Genomic DNA, 19,074 nt, shown 5'->3' with positions numbered 1-19,074 from the left:
ATATGTCCGTTCTGAATTCGGAAAAAAATTGAATAAGTGGCTGTCCCCGAAGCACGCTGAAATAAGGCATTTTATGAGACAGATCGAAACAGCTGTTTTTCTCGTGTTTATCTACATTGACAATTAGTGGGAGCCCGTTTGTTTGGTAATTTCGCGCCGAACATTCCGATGGGTCCCATCATCAATTCTGCCTGTTTTACTTTTCGTCTACCAGGGTTTTAGAACATAGTTTTTCATATGATTCTTAAAATGTATAGTTAGATAATTCATACCATTGCATTCTAAGCATGAAATGCTGAAGAAAACACAAATGAAAAGTAATGTTACATTACGTTACAAACATTATTTTGTATTCGGACCTAACGTAATGTTCACGCAGAATCATACCAAAACAAAACATTAGAAGTAAATAAACGGGCCACCGAAACGTCTCATGAAATGCCTTATAGTCACACTTAAGGACATAGTTGGAAGAGTACCACGATGGCCGCCAATATGGCACCGGACCTTCCACGGGCTAACCCCACAACTCCCGCACTCCTCTCCCACCAACATTCGAATGCATCGAACAGCATCGAATAAAAGTTTAACATTCAAATTACTGACCTGCTCACAGCATATTTATTCACTTCCCGTGATAATGAACATGTTTATCCGAAGAGTCCCATGCATTTCGGCTCGAATAATATAATAAATCAGCAGTTTCGTGCCAATTTATTAGCCGTTCGCGATTTGGTGGACTTATCACTGCACTTCACTTCTTCTCAAAGGGCACTGAGAAAATCAAGTTTTCACTCACTTCTCCGCACATGAAGAGCCCGAAATGTTGATGGAATGCAAATTAAACATCACTTTTCGAAATCAGTCACTTGTTTAAACCGAAAACTTAATATAAACTGCTATTTTTGCCCGAAAAAAACGATTAAAAACTGATCGCGGAGCGAATGTAAACAACGGCACCGGCAGCAGCAAACTAATAATTAGGGTGGCTCAAAAAATAATTTTGCTCCCGCTCAGTCGATTGTGATTTATAATTTGGGTGTCATCCGATGGTTTGGGCTGGTTTGAATAGAGGCTTACCGTGCACAGGCTTGTATGACAGTTTATATGGCGAGGTTCAAGGATGTTAACGATCATTCAGTAATTTGCGTTCGATCATTTAGTAGTTTGTCAATAACACATTCCAGAAGCTGAATTTCAAAATATGTTGTATGGTGGACCTCTAGTGTGAAGGTTTTTCTACAACTTTGTCTAGTGGTTCGTTATGAGAATTCAACTAATAACGGAGTTAGAGCGCTAGTTGCAGTAACTTAAACTAAATGATTGGAATTTTGTTATCATTTAGTCTAAGTTACTGAAACTATAGCTATAACTCCGTTACTAGTAGAATTCAATCAACGAACCATTAGACAGTAGTTGTATTACCCTTCGCACTAGAAGTCCACCATACAACATAATTTAAAATTCAGCTTCTGGAATGTGTTATTGACAAAGTACTAAATGATCGAACGCAAATTACTGAATGATCGTTAACATCCTTGGCGAGGTTGAATTTAATATTATTCTGATTTTGGTGCTTCGTCATTGGGCCCTGGTGAGGGGGGAGACCATATGACTGGATGAAATATTCAAGAGCTTTAACTCCATAGACAATCCATATTGAATGGTCGTTCCTATAGTTGCGAGTCGATTTTAATCGAGGTGAATCTTTAGCATGATAATTAGGCTTCTCAGAAGGCATCAGTGAAACATGCAAATCAACAAAATACCCAGAATTTGTCTGTGATATCTATCGCACCAGGGGCAGATGCTTCATACAAAAAGTGTTTCATGGGGGTGAGTGGGGTATAAAATGCTATTTTTGCGTTACGTAATCAATGGATCTTTTCTGTGGTGCGGTTTTCTTTCAGTGAAGTATCTGGAATGTTGTTTTCAGCTATGTGGGTTCTCTTTCGCCAGCGTATGGAGGGAGGGACTGTAGCCAGTGTAATAAAAGGTTTAGTTTCCATACTAGTTTTCATACAAACTTGAACCGGCATGCGCTCAACCACTTTTTGTTCAAATCGGTTTTTGGAGGACACTCGGAGCATGGGACGGAATCGAGTGAGCGTGGTGGTGCTGGGTCATTTTTTGAACCACCCTACTAATTTTCTTTGTTTTTTTTAATACGACACCAATACTACTACAGTATATGACAGTTTTTATTGTACAAATACTTTCAAAGCTTTGTTTTGGTACTCAACCCACCTTCACCTTAATATTTTTTACCGGGATCTCAGCAAAATGGTCAACTTTTACCGAGATTCGCACAGCCGTGCCCCAGCAAACATGTTTTTTGCCGAGATATCTGTCAAAATTGCTGAAAATCAGCAAATAATTTGCCGAAAATCAGCTAACAAACATCATTTTTGCCGGAATATCAGTGTTTTATTTTGCTGGCGCACGGCTGTGCATATTTTGCCGAGCTGCAAAATAAAAACTAAGTTTGTATGTTATTAATGCTCAAACGGGACTATGAGTTGAAGCTTTAATCCGAATTAAACTTCGGTGATGATTTTTTGACGGTTGAAATAATTTAAGCCCTCTATCTGTTCAAGCTGCTGTGGAGCTACTCTGCCGTGCGTTCTGCACGATCTTTTGCTTTTTGAATATTTCTGCCATAAAGCAATTGATCAGAAACGATTTTCATCAAGACATCTGTAGCTACTTCGATTAAGAAAGCGGACAATATATTATTCTTATCATGTCTGATGCGATCGTTGAGACTGAGACAACGATCATTCCAGCGGATCGGTACGAAGAAGATGCCTCTGAAAGGATTAAGGGAAAGTACTTCACACTTATATTTTACAGCTTTGGAACCATTCGTAGAACTTCGGTTGAACCAAAGATGGGATTTTCAGTAGTTGGCAACATTGCCAACAAAATCCAATGCGGATTGGGAGATGAATCGTTCAGTATGTTAGGTATTACCGGTATTGACTCCACCAAATACCGAATACCGGTATTTGTCAAAAATGACCACATACAGACATCACCAGACATCGGAAAATATATAATGCTATGGGCCTCCGGGCCTACTATAAAACAGTTTATTTTGTAGCGAACATATAGCGAACATAGCCTTCCGATACAACTTTGTTGTATGAGAATGGCGAACATAATCAAAGACACACGTGAGCATGGAGAGTATAAAGATTTTCCGTGCTTATCCTCCGAAAGGATTATGGATTCTGCCCTCATGTTATATGGATGCCCGGAGTACCATCTAGAGTTATTACAAATAAATGTATAGGTCCTTGTAACTACCTTTAGTCTTGATGGACTTTCCAGGCATCATTGGCCTTTTTTCATCAATACGATGCAATCAAAATCGTCCCGGTTATCGCACTGAGTCATTTATTTCAAGCCGTCATGATGAAATTATTCTCAATCATCATATTTAATTAATAACGCTCCAAACATAATTTCCACCATCTTAAATCTACATCAAATATATAGCACATCAGAAGAACATCGATCTTGACGATTTCGTTCGCGTTACACACCGATCGAACCATACCAGACATTCCAGAGAAGTGGAAGCGATCATCCAAACACCATACCGGCTAGATGTGTTATTACAGACCGTACAAGTGGTCGATCATTAAGCCGAACCGACATCGTTTAGTTGTCTTCATTTCAAACCGTTGGCATGGAACGGAACGGGGGGCGATTCTTTGCTGACTTAGCGATATTCGATTCTCTTCAGAATCGGTTGGGTAGAGGATGCTGGATGTGACCAACCGATCACGGCTCGTAAAACATACTCCATGAACGGGGATGTAGAAGGTGCTATTTTGCTTGTTCGATCTGTTCGATAGATATGATCTTCCGTCGGCGGTTCCCACCTTGGTGTCAAGCGGTTCTATTTTTAGTCACATTTGAAGTGTTGCCAGCATGGAGCTATAGCTGCCATCAGTCAAACTTTAGACGAAGTATTTTGTATCGCCCAATACATGGCAAATTTTCCATCACTGGATGCCAAAACCGCTCGACTAAAAACAAATTATTCACCACAACGAGTCAGGTTCATAAGAAAGACCCGACCGAAATCAGCTTCGAGCGAATGATGGCGATGATGAATCAAATCTGGATGACGAATGAAGATGAGGAATAAAAACGAGAAATGTTAGAAAAACTAAACTCGAGCATAGAACTGGAGAAAATGGAAGGAGGGGCAGCTCGTCAAAAAGAGAGCCGGCCTGATTCCGCTAGAAGGAAAAGAAAAAAGATCAAAACTGTGAAAATCGAGATTGTTGGATCTAACACGGAGTGGACCTTGTGCTGTTTATGAGAAGAAGAGCAGAGGGCTGAGGTAAATGCCGACGAAATGTCTAGTGAGGTTTTTATCTGCCATTATTTGGTCGATTTTTGCCTCGACCGACCCAGACAGCTTGTCCCCTGAATATGCCTTCGAGCCTCCCAAAATATGAAAACATATAAATAATAACTCCACCGCGGTGCACCGCATCACCACCCGCTACAGCTTGGGACCGAGATGGTCAAGAAATTGAGAAAAGAAAGAGCCGTGGTCATTGCTGGAGCTGTTTGCGTTGATGCTTGATGGGATTGGAAGATAGATGGATGGACTTGCGGATAGGTCGAGGAATGTGTAAATTTATGTTTTTCAGCCACGAGGCATAACTGGATCTGTGAAAAATATGAATTGAATCCATTCTCCTGCTATGGATGAAGCGCTATCGGTTTTAAAGTATTTCATGAGTTCTTGTAAAGGCAAGAAAGGTCAGAGTTAAGCTCCACATTCCGATGACGTAATTCTCATTAAATGTGTTGACACTGGTTTAAGCATTGAGAAAAGGCTTTTCACTATTGTTAGAACCCTCAAAGTGACAAAGTGAATCGTGTTGGAATTTAATTTTTAGACGTGGGTTCGATTCCCACCTCGGTAAGGAGGAAACTTTTCGTGATCGAATAATTTTCCACTAGCCCACTGGGTGTACGTGCCCTGTCCGTTATCTTATGCTAAATGAGTGTTTCTGTCTTTTTGCCTTTCTCGTACAACAAAGTTAAACCGAAAGGCCATAGGATTACTCCAAAACCCATTTTAAATCACCGAGTAGTATTACTGCCTTTCTTGCATTTATTCAAGACACCAAACTTATACACTGCCAAAAAATCTATATAAGATATATGAGTCGCCGTTATAAAATTTTGCAATAGCTCCACCCTAATATAATCGATATAGAACCACACATAAATTAAATAATTGCTTATTCGAGACCACACATAAAGTTTATTTGGATATATATTTTATTAGTAGTTCGCGTGGAGAATGGTTATGTGTGCCCTGATATACATTATAAGTTAAATCTATGGATTTTTGCCAATAAATATGTGTGGATTTTTAGTAGTGTAGTGTATGGATCAATGTACCATTTTCTTCATAAGGCCGATACAAATATTTAAAAACAATATGTCTCCCCCCCTCGTCTTTTTTTGCCCAAAAATAATATTTTGAGGGGGCAACTAAAAAAATCGGACAATTTTGAGGATTTTCCAAACATTCTTTAACAAATCCGAGGAGTTTTATTGATTTTTTCCATTTTAATATTTATTTTTTATTATCCCCCCCCCTTGACCTTTCAGAGACCAGTAGGACATAATTTAAATTGAATATTTGTAACGGCCTAACTTTTAAAAACTAAAAAATAATAAACAAAAAATAAATAACTAAATAAATAAAATACAAATTTCTGCATAATTTGACAATTAATCAAGCAAATGGAATCAAATTTGGTATGTGGATATTTTTAAAGGTAAGAAATTGGGGAGCTGTTCCGATCTCCATCTTACCGAACATATATTAATCTCATCGCGAAACAAGAAAATACGGCACCGATTTCGTCGCATCTTTTTGTCAACATGCGTGCTAACTGCTGAAAATAATCACAAAAATAAGAAATAAATCAAATAGGGGGAATAACGGCTTTGGCAGGTTTTGTTCTATTATTGGCAGGGGGTTTTTTATAACTGACTAGCCTGAAATATGGCCTAAACATTCTTTGCATATCAAAGAATATTGTGGCCAAATTTTATAAAAATCGGCCGACAAAATCCCCCTGCCAATAATAGAACAAAACCTGCCAAAGCCGTCTTTCCCCCTACCTTTCCATTGGTTTGGTTTTGATGGGATGAACATCGGAGTCATGAGATGAAATCCAGGAGCAGTTTCCCTTTATCTCTGATGTTTTGAGACCCCCCCCCTGGATCAAAGGAGGGGAAGGGTCGTGAACCCGTACATATGAACACAAGCCTAGCGGTAAAATGGGCGGCTATAAAGTAAGACAATGCTGAGGGAGGCTGGGTTCGATTCCCGGTGCCGGTCTAGGTAATTTTGGGCTCGGAAATTGTCTCGACTTCCCTGGGCATCAAAGTATTATCGTGTTAGCCTCATGATATACTAATGCAGAAATGGTTATTTGGCTAAAAAACCTCGCAGTTAAAAACTGTGGAAATGCTTAATGAACACTAAGCAGCGAGGCAGTTCGAAGTTCGGCGGAACAGCTAGTTATTCAATAATAAATGATACCAAAACATGTTTTCAATTTGCATTCTTCAGTTACCTTCCGTTACCAACCTCCCTTTTGAAAACGAAACGAAAAACTTTTTAGCTGTAACTATTTTGTCTTTCGACATTTTCTTTCGCAATTTTCACCAAAAGAAGCGGAAATTTATCATGTTTTAGGCTTGTGGATTTTTGGGAATGGCCACTTCATACCAGAGTTATTCCGGATTTAAAATGGGCATACTTCGGAAATGATTATTTTAGATATTTTGACGAGAAACGACGCATAAACTATACCAAATTTGATCAGGAATTTGATCGGTCCGAAATATGGACTGTATTCCGGAATCCGGACATTCCGCTGGAACCTATTACGGGGTCCATTTACGGGAATAGGCGAATACCATCATGCGATCCATCAAACTTCATGATTTCAAAAGTCATCGTATTCTTCCTGGATCGTATTTGAACCCATTGGAACCGGTAAACTGATTTACCGAGTACCGGTTCAAGTGACAATTTTGGAAAATAAGCAAACCCCATCATGCGGCGTATCAAAGTTCATGATTAGAGGTGTGCGCCGGTCCGAAAATCGTCGGCGGCGGCGTTTGTCAGAATTTTGGCCAACGGCGGCGGCGTTTTCGGTGTCACGCCGATAGCCATTTTAGCCGGCGGCGGCGGCGGCGTGGCAATTTTTTGTTTCAACCATATTTTTTTCAAGTTTTTTATGCCATTTTTATATATTTTCAAGACATTAACGGATTTTTTTTAGCATTTCACGGGAAACGTCTGAGGAACTTCCCCACTAAGTTTTTCCAAAATATCCATTTGGAAATTATTTTCGAATTTTTCACGGGACCTATTTTGAAGTTTTGAGAACTCTTTGGAATTTTTAAGGGAAGCTCTTTAGAACACGCAAGTAATATTATCAGTGAAAAAATCTTCAGAATTTCAACAAGAAATTCATACAAATTTCTACAGAAGAATATTCAGAATATCCACGTGTTTCTTTTTACGGATTTCTGTTCTATTATTATTGAAATATGCACTGAAAATTCTGCAAAATATGCGCGATAAATTTTAAGGAGTTTCCATAAGAAAACCTCTGGAATTTTTACGAGATGCTCCTGAAAAATTCTTCAGAGATTCCGCGGAAAACTGTTCGGAAGCTCCATAGAAATGGAATTTGCATTTTTTTTTTCTAATTTCTACATGGAGAAAAATGTGTTCGAATCAACCGAATTCTGCAACAATAACTATATTTATTGATGATACAACCACAAATGTGGTTGAATAAATTATACGGTACATACGAGATAGTTCACAGGATTTTTTCACTGGTTTGTTTTTTGAATTACACCTACAGATTTTGGAATAAATACCTATCCCAACAAGCAGTCATCGAGGAGGTATGGCAAGAGTGAGCACAACCCAGTGCTATTTTTGTTGGTGTTCTAGGTTCGAATCCCATTGTGGTCTTAATTTCTTTTATAAAAGCACACTGAACATTTTCGCGAAAAATGAGTGAGGCGTAAAATTGAAAAAATAATTTCATCAAGTAGGCATGATTTTCGTTTATTTTTCAGGCTTGCTCTAGAGGAAAAAAAATACGAGTAAAAGACGTTTCTCGCCACAGACTGCAAAAAAAAAATTTACGAAGAGCTGTTTTGTTTTTCGAAATTTTGAATGATTGGATTTCTACGCGACATCGAAAATTCTTCGAAAAATTACTAAAAAATGGAAAAGGGTCATTTGGCTGAAAATCACGGAAAAAACGGAAAGATATTTCGTGCGAAACCGTTAAAAATGAAGAACAGTTTGACCAAAAATTTTATTTGGCCAAAGCGACAATCGGCCGGAAAAAGAGTCAACAGGCCGAAAATGCCTTTTGGTCGTAATAGTTGTTTGACAGAAAGGGCCGTTTGGCCGAATTGATCATATGACTAAATGGCCATTTATACAGATGGCCATTTTGACCAAACGATTTTTTCGGCCGAATGACCAAACGATATTTTCGGTCGTATATCCATTTCGTTAAATGACATTTTCGACCAGATGGGTCTAATGATTTATTTGGCCATTGTTTGCCCTTGCAACCCTGTAGGTTGAAACTGCCGTTTTGTCGAAATAATCTTTTGGTCGAAAATATTTTTTTACCGAATAGATCATTTAGCCGAAAATTACCTTTCTGCGAAACACTCCGACCTTTTAGACAAGATGTCCATTCGACCAAATGGCCCTTTCTGTCAAACGACCATTTCGGCCAATTGAGATATGCAGCCAACGGATTTCTTCAACGAGAACTTCTTCGGATTACAACGGAAATCCTGAAACACGGTAATAAAGTTTAAAAAACGTTTGTATGACGACTGTTTCTTTTGTGTTTCAGTAAAAAACGGCTACTCAGTCTTCATTAAGTAAAACGAGTATGTTATTTACCCAACGTTTCGACACACACCCGAAAAAAAAATTGCACATTGTTTCCACCTGAAAAAGTACGTAGATTTTTTCCACATGAAATTCACGTAACTTTTACCTGATTTGTCGATAGAATTTTCATTCTACGTGAAAATCAGGTAGGTTCTACCTGAGTTTTGGATAGAATTCACCGGATACGTAAGTTTCACCTGATTTTTCTGAAGCATTTGCAGTTACATGTGCACGTGAAATGTACCTGAAAATTCTGGTGGAAACAACGTTTGGATAAGTGCAGTATTTTCCCCCTGAGGAAGACACAATCCTCGTTTCGAAACGTTGGGTAAAGGCAACTTTACACCTCGGGAAAATTTTCCGTCGGATTTTGGTCCCCGTGTGTTTTAAATGGGGCCGGGATTTTGATTTTCCGTGCCCAAATCCCGAAAACATCGCATATGTGAAAATACATGAGAAAAAATTCCGCGGACCGAATTACCGAGGTGTGAAGCTACCTTAAATGAAATCCTCGTTTTACTAAATGAATACTGCATAGCCATTTTTTTACTAAAATTTAAGAAAATGGGTAATCTCAGAATTTGCACTCGAAGTTCTTCTTAGTTTTTTCAAGGAAATCATTGGTATTTTCACGAAAATTTCAGTGGAGTTTCAACGTGATGAGTTGGAGATATCTATAGGAAAATAATGCGGACTTCTTCGAATTTGGAACGGCGTGAAAATCATAGTTCAGCGGCGAGACAAATTTTAAACGGCGGTGCGCCGAAGCAAAGCTGTCGGCGGCGGCGCACACCTCTATTCATGATTTCATAAGTAATTGCATTCTACAGTAGTTTTGTACTTCCTGAACCGTATTTGAACCGGTAAACGGTTTTACCATGAATCGATTCAAATGAAAAATTTGGAAATAAATAAGCAATGATTTCAAAAGTAATGGCATTCCATGGTAGTTTTGTACTTCCTGGACCGTATTTGAACCAATTGGAACCGGTAAACGGTTTTACCATGAACCGGTTCAATGGACCATTTTAGGGCCCATATGGGTGGCATGCTAGGGGGCCCTCCTTAGCCGTGCGGTAAGACGCGCGGCTACAAAGCAAGACCATGCTGAGGGTGGCTGAGTTCGATTCCCGGTGCCGGTCTAGGCAATTTTCGGATTGGAAATTGTCTCGACTTCCCTGGGCATAAAAGTATCGTGCTAGCCTCATGATATACGAATGCAAAAATGGTAACATGGCAAAGAAACCTCGCAGTTAATGACTGTGGAAGTGCTTAATGAACACTAAGCCTGAAACCTAGTTTCGCCTTGGTACTTGCCACGTTGTTGCTCTGGAAGGTTCTGCAGACGTGTGGCGTTGCTGTGGCCACCGTATCGGGCCGGAGTCGGCCAGGTTCTTGAGATGGTCGTCGAACGGGATTCGGGTTTGACCTGAAGTCGATTACGATCTGGTACTGACGGGATGCCAGCGATGGAAGAGGCCTGCAGGGTGGCAGAGGCCGGGCGTGATTCGGGATCGACCTGATATCGGTCACCGGTAGGTACTGACGCGAAGCCAGCGATCCCGACTAGAAGAGCATAACAGAAACTGAACACAATTTCAACATATTATGATATTTATAACTTATTTTGATACAATTTTGTTTTTAGTAGCCGTTGTTTTTCAAATGTTGTAACCGAATTTTTTCATAATATGATCTGAAAAATGCTTAACACCGAATTGCCCAACAGTAGGCAGTTAAAATAGATGTACCAAATTCTCCCAACCATTGATATCACAACGTTGATATAATTTGAAAAGATTGCCTAATTTGCAATATTTTTATGTAAAGTTTCATGTTCTTGAAAAATATTCTTGTTCAGACAAAAATAAAAATTTCTAATTGTTGATCACAATCTGGAGATCTATCACGATCTGTAAAAATTTACAACTGCACAGAAACAATATATTATGTAACTGATTCTGATGATATGTTATATTTATGATAAAATTATAACAAAATTTGATAGTTTTTTGTTTCCAGTAGTGTAATTTTTGATAGAAATTGAGATATTCTAAAAACATCCTGCACCATGTTCTTAACCTGGTGTCCGACTACGACCTGGTGTCGGCTACGAGCTTGTACCGGCGAGACGCCAGCGATGGCGGAAGCACTACGGTTTCTTGGAAAAGTGGAAATCGGCCACGTGTCCACGTAGAACAGATCACGAACACGTTAATAGTCTATTACCGACTGACTTTTCACCCTCTCATCCTTCTTTTTCTTTCGATTTCGCCCTCGGAGTTGGGTTAGCCGAGAAAATTTCGCTCGGATTCGGGGTTCCACAGTAGCGTTAGTAAACACACATAGGAGGAATAGTCATTTTACTAATAAAACAGATGTCTATTCCCCACTAATAAAACAGATGTCTATTCACAAATTTTCGTTAGTTTTTGTAGTTGTTATTTTTGGATGAAAGTACGTTGATTCTCAACGAAGGTATTGTAATCGTGTTTTGGTAACAACTAAAATATAAATAATGCCTTGTCTTCAAAGAGAGTAAACTATCTTCGAAAGTAGTTTATCACATCCAATAATAGAGGAACGGTTGGCATCTCATAGCTCCTATTTCCATCCCATCAAAAACAAAGAAGTAGAAAAGAATTTGATTTGTGTTTTATTTTTGTGATTTTTTTCACCAGTGAGCACGCATGTTAGCAAAAAGAAGCGACAAGATTGGTGCTGTATTTTTCTGTTTTGCCATGAGATGAATATATGTTCAGTGAGATGGAAAATGGAACAGTTCTCCTATATATATTTATTCAACATACTTTTTTCCTAATTTATCGAATACAGCAGAAATAAGAATAAATTACAACTGTACAAACATTTTCTCTATACACAGATAAACAAAGGCACCTAAACAAGAGCTCTAATTAGTCACTCAACTTGTTTTCATTTGCTTCTACCAACCTATCAGCTAAATTCTTTTCACACAACTGTCAGTTTCTTCCACTGAACTGGCGATGTTGGGTTACTTTATTGTTTGTTTTCTGACAATCATGTCAAAAGCGAATGAAAGAGAAAAATATTAAAGTACCGTAAAGAATCAAATTTCGGACACACTCAAACTTCGGACGCTTCAATTCGTATGGGAAATTTTCTGAAATATTTCATCGAAATGTTTCGTCAAGGTGGGTAGGAAGGACTAATAGTTTTAGCTTGTTTTAGCATAGTTACATTCTAATAAGACATGTTAAAACAATGCAACAAAATAATTAAAAGACAGTCTGTGCTGTGCAGTGATAATTGTTTTCAATTATTCTCCCCGGCACTGTGTAATCAGGTGTCCGAAGTTTGAATCTTTGTGTCCGAAATATGAATCTAACCCCGCTGGTGTCCGAGGTTTGAATCAAACAGAAGTCGGACATTTTCATAATTTGCAAATAATCTTCGCAATATCTTGCACATATTAAATACGTAGTTCAAAGATGAATACTTTACTTTATGATTGCAATGGTGGTTTGAACAGTGTGATTAATAATGTGAGTAAACAGGATGATTATATATCAGAAAGTGCTTAAGCGTCCGAAGTTTGAGTTTGTACGGTATTTGAAATAAAGTTTAAAAGAATTCGTTATTGGGTTCTTTAGTTTTTTCGTGTATAAGAATCACGCCTAAAAAAACTAAATAACACATCTGGTTCAGTGTCTGTTGTGACAAATTCTTTTGCGCTGATTCTCTCGTTGGTGACAGCTGCACATTCAAAAGTGTTCAAAAACGTAAAAAAAAGGTCCGTACACGGCAGACAGCGACACTTCAACGTGTGGTCGAATTCCATGGGGCTAGGATTGTGTTTTTTGGTGAGAAAATCAATATCTCCAAATTACAACTCAATCGCTTGTTGCATAAGCTGGCGCATTTGATTTGAAGTTTGTATGGGGATTTCAACCAAAATATATAGGAAATCACACCTCCGTCACTCATTCGATCTGGAAATTGGTTATGATTGCCTGATTGAGCTCATAATTGCAAAAAGGGCAGTTGGTATCCTACAAAACAATTTCACAGAACATTGTAGCTTTTATATATTTTTCGGCTGATTCGATTATATCAATAAATCCAAAAATACACTACCTAGCTCCTATTGTTCTCTAGCGATCCGCTGCAACTATTCAGAAGAATATTGAATCAACAACCTTGATTACGGAGCTATCCAGCCCTGATGCCAAAATAATAATTTGCAACAATCAGTCAACTGTTACGGATCCACCGGAAACTGCGGACATGGATGGTATTGACGCCCAAAAGCAATCACCAACAGCTAACGGCTCTTTAACAATTGCGGACTCTGGTAGTTTTGATGACCAGGAGGATAGCACCAAGCCGGATAACAATGACGGTAATTTTTACTGATTCTTTTTTTTCTTGTTTATTCAACTACTAGTGTTATTGTTTTAGCTTGTACTTGTGGATTGCCAGTAAAAGTTTGCCAAGCTCGAAGTAAAAGAAGCATTTTACAGCAGATGTAGGTTTTTCGAAATGTGCCGAAATTATGACAATGTCAATGGAAGCGCATGATAGCGATTACATGTTTGTGAAATTCTTGATGAACACTATCTGGCCGAAAGTATTTGCTGGCAGTACCGTAACAGGACAGGTTTCAAATAACCCAAAAGGTCGTCCCAAAGCGAACGTCGCGGCCACAGAAAGAGATCGTGGTGAATGTACATCAGCAGCATCACCACCTGCAGTTTCTGTGGCATTGAAGGATGAGAAAGTGCAGTTTTTTTTTTAGTTACAATATCAAATAACATTTTAAAACGGGCTTGGTGGTTTAAATCGCGCTTGATCGTTTTGGAAACGTAGTATTTTTTTAAATTTATTCTACTTTTCCAGCTAAATGTGCTATCTTTTCAAATATAAAAACATAGCTAACCCCAAGACGCATCGATTAGTAAGAAAATCTTGCAAATTGGTTCATGCGTTTGTGAGTTATATTGCGTCAAAGGAAATGCAAAATTATTTTTATATAGAAAGAAGATGAACTTAATGTTTCAGCTCGTCTGTTGGAGAGGCGAATTTATCTTCATGACGAAACGGTGTTTGCTAAGAAGGCCTCTGAAGGATGTAACCGCCTGATGCAAATGGTCATCAGTAATGCTAAAAGGCGCTGATAGCATTTCTCATGTTATGATGTTTTAATCCTTGTGTTTGATTTTTTTAAATATGTAAATCTCGTGCTTAATAACCCACAGACTATGGATTTAAAGCAGCACTTTTAATTTGCTCAAACACTCCAAATAAATGACATTGTTTTATCATTATTCAAAATATTAAACAATAATAAAAATACTTGTTGATCCCATTGCTAACCATTGAAGGCTCCAAGCAGAGTAATATTTTCATGGCTAGCAAATTAAAAGCAGAATATGCTTTTGACTTTTTACTGTCATTTTTCTATGACAATACCAAATCCAGTATTTTGCGCACCATAATGGCGGCGTTCAATTTGACATTCAAGAGGTAGGAAACATTGGAACTCATCTAGTATGTATTGGTGAAAAATAATTTTAGGAGTAAATAAATAAAAGTCAACTACTTCTCATAGGGCACTGTACGGAAACATCTCTTTCTCTTTCGTTCCTTATAAATTTTGACGTTTACTGGCCTTGTTGTTTTCTAATTACTTTGCAGAGAAAAAGAGACAAAGCAGTCCGTGCAGTGCCCTATAGCCGTGGAGTGGAGCAAACGTATTTCCTGCATGTTATAATCAAAATATCGAATTAATACCAGTATTATTCATGCTTCCTTTTATTATTTTAATATGAGATTGGATAGAACCGTACTGCGAATAATATATCAAATAGATGCTTCATTTAATTTCTGGAAGTATAAGTATTATAAGCATAAGTGTCGTGTTTGGTTGGTAATGTGGAGAAATTTGAAAACATCGATTCGGTGGTTGGCTAATTATTAGGAAACCCTTTGGAGGGTAGGGACTATAAGATGATCACGTTGAGGTATTAGCCGTTAAATTGCTTGTGTTTTTGCACTGAGTTTTGTTTTGTTTGTCGTGCTATATTTGTTGGGAGAACTTAAGGGCACTCCTGACGGAATCCAATTTTCAAAGTACCCGCGTTTTCAACGGTACACCATTCGATACGGAAGCAACGCACAACTATCATTTTTATTGTTTCAGCTTTGCTGCGTCGCAGCATGCGTGAAAAAATAAGAATGACAGTTGTGCATTACTTCTGTGTCGAATGGTGTGCCCCTGAAAATGCGAGTACTTTGAAACTTGGATTCCGTCAGGAGTGCCCTTAAACAGGTTATGTGGGTTTGTTGCTTTATGGAACCATTTTTAAATTTTTCTGGGCAAATGTAAAATTTTGTCGGGAAAAAGTGCAACATTAGGATTAATAGGAAATAAAGCCTGTCTGCGTTCAATTTCGGGCATCCATCTTCCAACGCGATTTTTTTTAAACATTTAACAAACCACTGAGAAGATCCATTTACATCTCTTCGATATGCTGCATTCAGCAAGTTCTAACTCTCGTCCAAATTGATGAAATGACCAAAATCAATTGGACAGGTTTTATGTCACAAGCATTCTTAATTTGATTCAAAATCCAATTTTTCCTCATTGGATCAAACAGATTCCATTCAAGTATACACGAATTGATTTATTTTTCGAAATTTCAATTTCTTGGTTTTAATTCATAAGAAACCTAAAATAAAAGAGAGTTATTTAATAACAATGTTAAAATTATCGAAAATTTGGAAAAGAAATAATTTTAGAGATTCCGTGAAGGATGTTGGTTAACATTTGTTTATTTACGTTGAAAAATTTCATTATATCAAGGCATACTTGATGAGTGCCAATGTTTTCTACCTCTTGAATATCAAACTTAAAGGAACTCACGCCGCCATTATCGAGGGCAAAATACTGGATAGAGATCTAATTTTGCTGTTAACTTTGTAACCTATTATTTCATAATGAGTAATCAATTTGCTTAGATCAAAAGCAATCTGCGAACAAAATATGCTTTTGAATTTTTGTTATCAATGCTTAAGAGAATAATCTAACCAAATTCTCAATTTGATATCAAATTTGGAATCTCATGAATTTAAACATAGTTAGGGGGAAAGACGGCTTTGGAAGGTTTTGTTCTATTATTGGCAGGAGGGTTTTTGTCGACCAAATTTTATGAAATTTGGCCATAATGTTCTTTGATATGCAAAGAATGTTTAGGCCAAATTTGAGCATAGTCAGACATAAAAAAAACCCCTGCCAATAATAGAACAAAACCTGCCAAAGCCGTCATTCCCCCTAACATGTTGATTTCATTGACAGCAAAATTTGTTTTCAGTGTGATTCCATAGTGTAAAAATATGCTCTTTTGTACAATCATTCCCGATGTTTATTTTTTTATGCATGACAATGTACCAATTCGAACGCTGTGATCCTACCAGGAAGGAGGTGAAGGGGACGAGGAGGTCTTTCGTAGCTTAGTAGGGAAAGAACCTGTCTATCGTACTGGTATCGTGGGATCAAACCCCACCGAAGGAAGTGGTTACCCTCCAATACATTTTTCGAACTGAATCTTTCGCATGTTGTGCAATTATTACCTACTATTGATCTGCATCAAGGATATCAAAAGATTTGTTTAAAATTTGTTGTTTTCTCGAATTTGTTTGAAAAGAATATATGAAGTTTTTCAAATAAATGATCCAGTTGTCCTAAAGAGTGAAAATAATGTTTACAATGAAATGTTCCTTTTTATTTTCATGGTGATGTATAAACTTATTACAGGAACTACAACTACAACACGAAGAGTATTGACAGCTTTTTACATTATCAAAATCAACAACGTAAAGATCTCCTTTAAGCATGAACTGCTCACGTCAAATTAAAAGTAATAGTTCATCTCATGGGCTATGAACACGTGCTCCCCGGAAAATAGCTCCACAGCACACACTAGTCAGGTCAAATATTTAAACGGAAATGTTTTGTTTTATTGTGTTATGGTTATGATTATTATCGTGCCCACGATAATTTAATCTTTTACTACTTGATTGGCCGTAAATTACCCGAACCCAAACCCACATACCGCGCAGCAACGCGCACTGGGATAATTTGAGATGGAGTGGAGAACAAGGCCATCCCGGTGCTAGATTATCGGTCGGAGCACAGCACCGGGGGCTCAACTATTTCTTCAACTTCGTCCATCTCTCTAGCACATTTGGCTGTGTCTAATTTCGTTTCCGAGGAGAATCTCGGTTTGTTGGGTGATTACCGAAATTATACATTATTTATCTGATTTCGTAGAAAGGTGCGAATAAATGCCATAAGAATAACCCAGCTAAACCGTTTCTGAACGCGACTGCTTGTTTGCCTTATTGAATTGTTATGGTTCGGTATGAGGTAGGTTAATTTGATTGGCTGTGTATGATTGCCAAGCGTCTATGCTTTTCTACTTGCTCGATGAACACCTCGCTTTGCAATAGGCGTTTACTGCAGAGAAGAAAAAACAGAAATCAGCCAGTGGTATGATTTTAATTGGCATGAATAAGCACCACGCCGGGAGACGCGATGGTGCTCGCACAAACAGGAGACTATTTACTGTGTGGAAGAGAATGTTTCACGGTGTTTTGGAAGGTCGATGCATTCAACACGACACGGAAAAATGACCCTTTTCATCCTCCTCCAAATCTAACTAGGTCATGTTTGTGCGGAACTTCGGAATATTTTATTTGTACTAATTTTGAATTTGAGATCAAATGTCAAACTTCTTCTTAATTAATAAGTTTTTCCATGGCCGCAATAGCATGAGTATGTCTCTTATGTAGAAAGTACAATGGATACACTATTCTAACATAACATTCTAAATCGGACCGAGAATCGAACTCGCCATATCCGGATTGGCAATCCTACGCATTTGCAGGCAAGGCTAACTGGAGAAATGTCAAACTATATGCAGAAATCAATTTGGTTTCAATTGAATTGAATTTCCGATAAATATTTACTTCTAAATCAACCAAAACTCGGTACACGCTTTACTTTAATCATTATTTTTGGCACTTTGTCTTCTCACAAAGGATTTTAAATTTCCCGATAAATAGTAAAAAACTTGATTTCGATCTAAAATCTTGTTGAACGTCGATGCTCGATCTAACGTTCTAAACGCCCCATCCGTTTTGAAGTAATTCTTAAGATTTGTGTGGGATTTAAAGTGATTGAGATACATGAGTTAACAGAAACTCCCTTCCACATACGGTGCACTAGTTTGAAGAAAAAAAAACTACTCAATCCACAATGCAACATTAAAAAACATAGATTATTTTTTTGCCTACCACCTAATACCCATTCAGGGATTATAATAATCATCATCAGCTAATGGCTTAAAAAACCCAGCGAACCATATATGTGCAGAAGCTCATTACGAGTGAAGCCCGCAGTCCGAAAGGAGAAACTACGATAAGACCACTTCTGATCCGCATCAGGTTTTTTGTTACTTTAACATACTCCACTGACCAAAACCCACATCTGAGGCGAGGCAGAAGGTCCAGGCTCATGTGTGATTCGCAAAAATTAAATACTTCTCAGAATGGATGCTGTGCGATGCTGCTCTTTGTGGTGGGCAGTTTCTCCTTCTTTAATCCGCATGGCTCTCCTCAGCATCCCGTGCGTGTGTGCTGTCTCGGTTTGTCGATTTGTGTGAGCCGGCTCAGGCTGCCCTGTGACGATCGGATCGCATCCCTACTTAATCTGTTCCTGACCTAATGATGCTCGACAAATGTGCCTTCGGACAGTTGAAAGCACGTCCTGCGCATAAAGCCGACTAACCATGTGTAAACAAGCGCAGTCCAAGCGCATATAGATCACGGCACTTACCGGAGGGACGGCATATCACATGTACTTATGAAACAGAGTGCCTTATCGTATTTGCCCACACTCGTTTCGATCTTGTTTCACAGATCATGCTAACAACATTGTTTTTTTCGTACATTCCAGGATTAGTTTACTATGTAAAGCACGTTTGGTTCATTCGCAAATTACTATAAGCTAAAATTTTAGAAGAATATTCACCGAC

This window comes from Armigeres subalbatus, chromosome 2, assembly GCF_024139115.2.
Source record: "Armigeres subalbatus isolate Guangzhou_Male chromosome 2, GZ_Asu_2, whole genome shotgun sequence".
NCBI lineage: Eukaryota > Metazoa > Arthropoda > Insecta > Diptera > Culicidae > Armigeres > Armigeres subalbatus.
Note: the sequence above shows the minus strand (reverse complement) of the source record.